Here is a 7,268-nt window from a genome sequence, read left to right as displayed (position 1 = left end):
GACTAGAGCTGAGTACCCACATGCCTGTCAATTTAGGGTGATACAGGCTATCATGAGGGGAGGCGGGGGAGCTTTTCCCATTTCCCCTTCGCTCAGCCACCAGTTTCCACTCGTCCTTTTGCAGGAAGAGGGTACCAGCACTAAACATCGTCCAAAGCTGTGGGATTGGTACAAGTTCCTTCCCTGCAGACATTGTTGGTGTTGGACATCTGCCTATCTATTCATGACACTTGCATGGTTCCCAGTATTGCAGTAAGTGAAACTCCTCCTGGCAGGCCTGGCAGCAGAGTGACCCCTCATTAGATGGATGTGGAGCTGAGGGGTAGAGAAGCCAAGCATCTTGACCAGAGTAACACAGGGAGTCTGCAGCAGAGCAGGGATGTGAAACCAGGCCTCACTGGTGCCCAATTCTTGACTGTCCTTTCTGTCATGTGAGGCAGTGGGTCAAAACCCTGGGAGTGGGCAATATTCAAGCTGTGATCAGATAGGGACCCATATCTTTGTCCCATGGCCTGGGACAGGAGCTGTGGGGCTGACAGCTTCAGGCCAGCTACACCCTGTTCAGGAAACAGGAGTAATTAACAGGACCTGAGAGAAACAGGATGCACTGAAGATCTAGGACAATAGTTCTCAATCATTTGGACTCAAGACACTCCTCACTGCACTCAGGGCTCCCCCCCATAACTTTTGGGAATTCAGTGGCACCCTATTTCAGCACCTATTTTATAAGTTATGGTGCTTACCTCACTGCAGAGGAGCCTGGCACTAGGGTAGGGAATTGTACAGGCAGGGACAAGCTTGAGTCTGAACTTATCTGTTTATTTTTTTCTGCTTATCTCATAACACCTCATTATCCCCTCATACCTCACCACACCCTTTAAAAAAATCTGACAGCACCGCAGGGTGCCCCAGTACCCTGGATGGGAATCCCTGTGATACCTAAAGGCCTTTCCATCCACATATTTCAAAGAACTACATAAAAGAGCATAACTGTCATTACAGAAAGGGGAAACTAAGGCAGAAAGCCAGGATGTGGCTTGGCCAAGTCAGGAATAGTACATAGGTGCCCTAACTCCCAGACCATTTCCTGCCCCCGCCCCTGGCTTCTCTAAGGAATGCTGTCCCTCACTAATACTGTCTGGCCAGGGCTGCCCCAGCTTTAGTCTGACTGTAACTTAGCCATGATACTGAGTCCGGCTTTGACAGCCTTCCCCAAGGGACAGTCATGGGTCTCCTTCAGATCTGTAGCCTCTTCTGGCTCCATCCCACTGAAAACTGGCCATGCTCTGGGAGCCCAGCTGAGAGGAGAGCTGCATTCTCCTCACACAGGTCTAGGGGGTGGTGGGAACAAGTTAGATCCCAGGCCCCTATGACACTCCCTTCTCTAGCCTCTTCCCACCCCGCAGATCTGGCTACAAGGGGCAATGAGGACTGTGTGACTTATCGCTCCATAAAGCGACCCTCTCCCTCCCCTCGTGTTTGTCTGGTTGAAATGGATTGTGTTGAACAACAGCCTGTTATCGCCACGCCAGCCCTGTGGCTGCCTGATAAAAACTCAACCCTCCCCAGCCCTCATCTCATTAAGGGGCCATGGCTCCCCTTTCACTGCGGCCCCATCGATCTCTGACCAGCCAGCTCTGGGTGACAGTCGCTGTGCGGGAGAGAACAGCCAGCTCGGCATGGGGATGGGGTCAGAGGTCATCCAGCTGACAGTGGCTGTCAGGCTGGCAGCGGATGGCAGGAGTGGCTTCTGGGGTAGGGTCATGAGCTCCTACGCAAGCTCCTGGGGCAGGCGGGGATGCGTCTCCTGTTCTGGGCTAGCCTGAGCTATGCCCTGAACCCTGGCTGAGGTGCCAAGAGAGCCCCAGAACATTGTAGAAATCATTGGCCCACAGCTGGACTGTGCACAGAGCAGGGGAATGAAACTTGGGGGCACAGCCCTGCTTTACCCTCAGAGTGGACACCACACAGGGGAATGATGAGCACAACAGATATCACTGGCCAGGCAGCCACACTGGAGAGGGAGTAGGAAGTCTCCCCAGCAAGCGGAAGATAAGACCCCATCTGGTCTGTGTTACAGCACTAGCCCCAGGAGAGAGATATGATATGATATGATATGATATGAATGCTGATAGATAGATAGATAGATAGATAGATAGACAGATAGAAAGAGCAAGTGAATGAGCATGGGCAGGTAGACAGATGGAAGCAGAGATCTCTCCAGATTGGTAAGGGTACAGGAGTGGGGAGTAAAAGCTTATCTCAGGTAGAAATGCTGCAGCAGGGGAAAAGTGTGTCTCACAGGGGGTCCCTGGGGAGGACTGTTGTGTTACATGGGGATGAGGTCAGATGGAGGGGGTGTTAGACAGATCAGACCTCTCTTACTCCTGGGGCAGGTGTGATTTATAGAAGGTAGGAAAAGGTTCCTCTTGCCATACGAGCAATTGCACTGCTGCTTAGCAGGGAAAGCAGAGAATCCTCAGCACTGGCCTCTGCTGCCAGTGTCCAAGGGCCAGACTCCCAGAGGAATGGACATGGGATCTGTAGACAGGAGGCTCTTTAGGATTCACCTGGGCTTGGCATGGTTGGGGCTTTTCCCAAACACAGGGGCCTGACAGCCTTTACACTGACATCAGTGGGGTTTTGCTCAGGTTTGTAGTCCCAGTACAAAGTCAATCCAAAGGCTGCCTGGTGTTCTGGATGCTCCCCATCCCTGACACCATGTGCCCCATCCAGGCACACAGCTCTGCATCCCCAGAAACTGATAGAGACCCTAAAAAGGCAGAGAGTTGGATCCTTGCTCCATATTTCAGCTGCTTTGGGGACCCCAGAGACAATGGGGCCCACTCAGCTCTGCTCCCTTGGATGCCAACAGTGACTGCAGGGAGAACAGTCAGTCCCTGGATGCAGCCTTCTCTGTGCCATGCGCAGGCGGTGGTGGGGGAAACGCAGGCAGCCCAGTCCCTCTCAGGAGCTGCCAGTGCTTGGCGCAGGGAGTTTTTGGTTTTCTGGGCGGTGAGCGCTGCGGATGGTCTCCATTAGCTCCTCAATCTTGCGAGGATAATGCATTGCTGACGCGCGGCTGTGCAGCTCATTTGGGCAAGGGGAGGGGGCGGGGGAGGCAGGAGGCTTGCCAGCAGGGGAGCGGAGAATGAGGATGGAGTGGCAGGCGCTGAACAGAATGCAAATCAGGAGCACCAGGCAGGCGGGCTTGGACTGCAGAGGCAGTTCAGGCTGGGCTCTGCTGTCTGCTGGAGCTGACAGGGGGAGCGGGGAAAGGGACTGAGAGAGGGAGCAAAGGTGTTCACCCTGGTGGCCCCTCACAACATCCCTCTGCCGGTCAGCATATCCCAGGCCAGCTGCTACCAGCCTGGGAGCTTTCCCTGCTGGTTCACGCCACACAGATGTGAGTTCACAGTGGGGGATACTCTCCTCTTCTAGCTGCTAAGGGGAAACTGAGGCTCTGAAGGGTCACATGACTTGCCCAAGAGCACTTGGAGTAGAGTACGCTAAGTTCAGCCCTTGGGAGGCTCCACATCTACATTTGGGCCATGCTACCTATCTGGGACATTGCAGCACAGCTCTCTTAAGAGTGGAGGCAGGCAGAGTACAGTGGGGAGAGAGGAAGGGGTTGCTTGAGACCTTGGGTTCCCAAGAGAATCAGGACTGTAAACCATCTGGGCCCCTGCAGGCTCCAGCATGGGCAGCACCCATCCTCATGCTCTATATGAGCTCCTTTCATGTCAGACGGATCTGTGTGCTTTCCCAACCCCTAGGGATCTGCCATGATGCCCTCGCAGGCCTTATCTCCCTGCACTCACCCTCCTTACTCCTCTAACACTGGCTGCTCACTCAAACTTCCTACAGAGCATGTAAGTGCCCCTTGCTCTGCATCTCCTGCCTCTCTGCAACAGTTTCCCCTGCACATCTCTCCCTCAGCTGCTTCTGTCTCCTTTCTGACCCTACTTCCTGGAGCTTGTGCAGCTCCTGTGTTGCTGTAGGGTCCTAGTTAGACTCTGTGGGCCACATCCCAGCTGTCTCCCCATTGATGTCAATGGAGTTATGCTGATTTATACCAACTGAGGATCTGGTCCTGGCTGGAAAAACCACTTCATATGTGGACCAAATCCTGGGTGGCCAGGCAGGGTGTATGCAGGGGGAGGGTGTGGATTGAGGCCAAGGCCCTGCCAGAGGGGCCATATAGGGCAGAGAGGCTCTTGGATGTTAAGGAACCATTAAAGAGACCCACACCCAGTTAGGTGCATGAAGCTCACTGGCAAAGCTCTCCTGCTGGGCCAGACCCCCCTGCTCCCTTGCAGCAGGTAGCCCCCAGTTTGCTTGAAAGGCCTCCACAGAACAAACCTGCCCAGACCTTGCACCTTTCAACAGCTGGACACGGGCACAGTCTGCCTGAAACATCACAATAGCCAGCTGACAGGGTGTGCTCTGCAAACTGCATCAGGTGTGTGGGAATCTCCTTGCTGTCCTGTCCTCTGGTGAGGGACCTTGGAAAATCTGGCTCTGTCCAGCTTGAAGATAAGAGCCAGAGATCGCAGCTGGGGGAGAGATATGGTGATGATCAGGATAGACAGATGGACAGGCAGAGGCACTGGTAGAGGCAGAGGCACTGGTAGACAGACAGACAGACAGACAGACAGATAGATAGATAGATAGATAGATAGATAGATAGATAGATAAAATGTTTCCATCTGTCTCCTGCTTCCCTCTCCATCCCTTATGTTTACAGCTCACATGAGTCCACAGAGTAACAGCAAAAGCTGCCTTTCTCCCTCTCTATCTCTCTCTCTCTCTCCCCCCACCTCTCCCCAGCTCCCCCCAGACTGGAATGCTAATTACAGAGAGCTGGGGAAGAGGTTTATTTTATTTTTCTGTCATTATCGCCCGGTAATGTTCGAGATAATGGGAACAGCGATCGGCATTAGAGGCCAATATTTCATGCACGATCAGATCTCGGGGACGGCGCCCAGACAGTTATATTAATAACAGAACCGAACGCCATTCTAATAAAACACTTTTTTCCCAGCACGAGGTTTTGGGGCGGGGCTCGGGGGGGGGAGGGGGAGCAAGGGGAGGGGTGAAGGGTGATGCCAAGTGGGATGTATTAAATTATACCAGCAGGCAATCATGGTAATAAGGTGGGCAGGGGAAAGGGAGAACATGATAGGACCCCCCAGCCCTCAAACGTCCCCTCTAGACTCCTGCGCCAGTACAAAACCCTGCTGCACCTTCAGGGCCCTGCAGCTCAGCACAGTCTTTTAATTTCACATTAAAAGCCCTTGTGCCCCCCTCCTTTTCCACTGCACCTCTTCCCTCTGCCAATTGCAGACGTGACCTCTGAGGGGCGCAGGCGGAGGGGGGGGGCTCTGACCTTTGCCCTCTCCCTCCCTCCCCCACCCTGGGGAGGCCACAGCTTGACCTCTCCACTCGCCCCACCATGTGAGAGGAGGAACAGCTGCATCGCCTCGGGGGCTGGAAATGGCCCCCAGAAAGCGGCACGGGGTCATGGGGGGTCGGGCGCGGGGCTGTGTGAAACTCCCCCCTGGCCTTTTGTGAGCTGAGCAGCAGGGGGAAATTAGTTCCACAGGCGACTCCTGTGTCTGAGGATAAAGGGTCCATTATGGATAGGAGAAAAATACACTGTCCTGGATTCCTGCCCCTCTCCATCCCCATGGAGACAGGGAGGCTGATCCCACTCCACACAGCAGGCGGGTGGGGGAGTCTGACCATAAACCCCCTACTCTTCTCCCCGCACCTCCCAATTCCCTGGGGGAAACAGTAACAGAGCAGCAATCCCAGGGTGGGATGCTTCTGCCTCCTCTAACCAGCCCAGGGGCTCATTCCTTCTGTTCCATGAAGTGCTGATCCCCCCCACCAGGCCTGTTGAAGCCAGCGGAGTCTCAGCACCATGCAAGTTTTAACATAAAGGATCAGGTCCACCCAGTGTCCTGTCCCCAGTTGATAGTCGCTTTGGAGGAAGGCACCAGAGTGGATCCTGAGGCATTAGCCTGCCCAGAGAGGATGGATCTTCTTGGGAATAGCTCAAAAGTTCCCATTAGCTTGACCCCCATCCACATGCATGAGCCCATATGGCTGGCATGGTCTGGGGATAAGGGCAGGATTTGGGTGAGTTGTCCTTAAGAGCTGCTGGCTGGAGCTCTCTGCCATGTCTGTGTTTAGACCCCAGATCCCCTGAGTTTTCCACAGGGGGTTGATTCCTTCACTGGTCCAGCACCTGGATTTACACAGAAGACCACAAGCTGCCCTAGTGTTACAGCCAGAGCATGGCACAGAGAGCCAGGAAAACAGTGTTCACTTTCTGGCCTGCCTGTCTTGGCCCAACTCTGCCTTGTTTTCTATGGCTGAAGCTCCCACATCTGAGTAGTGACTGGGGACCCAGCCTGAGGCCTGATTCTCAGTTGGAAGGGGTGCTCAAGACTTGGCAAAAAATAGGGCTTACTCCTTCTGAGGCATCTTGAGAGCCTTCAAAATCCCAAATGGTTTTGATCCAGCAGGGATAACCAGAAGGGCGTTGTGAGGAGCTAGCAAAGCCAAAGGGGTATTTGCAAGGGGCTTTCTGATCCTGGCTGCAAGGTGCTCTCCCAGTGTGGCGAGTCACTGGAAGGGCACCTGTGTTTGGGATCAACCCTCAATGTCTGCTGGGTGGGGATGTGCCCAAAGGAATCCAGCTCAATCTTCACTAGTTAGACCTGGCAAAGTGGAAGGAAGCAGTGTCCGGCCCACCTGCTGTTTGTGCATGAGATAGGTTTCGGTGATCTCCTGCCGCATCAGGGAGGGAGGACCAGCCATCCCATGGCTCCATCCTGTGCAGTTCAGTGGGTGGGCCTCACGTGGGGGGGGGGGGTGAGAGCAAAGCTTGGGGAGCACACGTGATGCTGCCCTGAGCATGATACAATCTGGACAGTCGGATTCTTCCCAGTTCTTGACAGGGCACCCCCCACCCCCAGTGCTTGGTGCTGGACAAACGCTGAGCATTCAAGTCTGTGCTTACCTTGTGTGTGTTGTTTCACAGCATTGAATTGTGCAATGCTGTGGACAACAGTTAAACCATTGCTATGTACCACCCTAGAGGGAGCTGCTGGACCCCACCCCAGCAACAGGTAGCTTGATGCCACTTTCTAAAGGTCAGCAGGGTCCTTCCAGGTGCGAGGCCTTGTTCAAATGGCAGATGGACCACAGCCTATTGTAACCCTCTGCCCTGTGGAGTCCCACCTGTCTGCTGCCTTTTG

Source organism: Crocodylus siamensis, chromosome 4, assembly GCF_052110815.1.
Source record: "Crocodylus siamensis isolate JL-2025a chromosome 4, ASM5211081v1, whole genome shotgun sequence".
Classification (NCBI taxonomy): domain Eukaryota; kingdom Metazoa; phylum Chordata; order Crocodylia; family Crocodylidae; genus Crocodylus; species Crocodylus siamensis.
The sequence above is the reverse complement of the archived record's forward strand: the minus strand, read 5'-3'. Positions refer to the sequence as shown.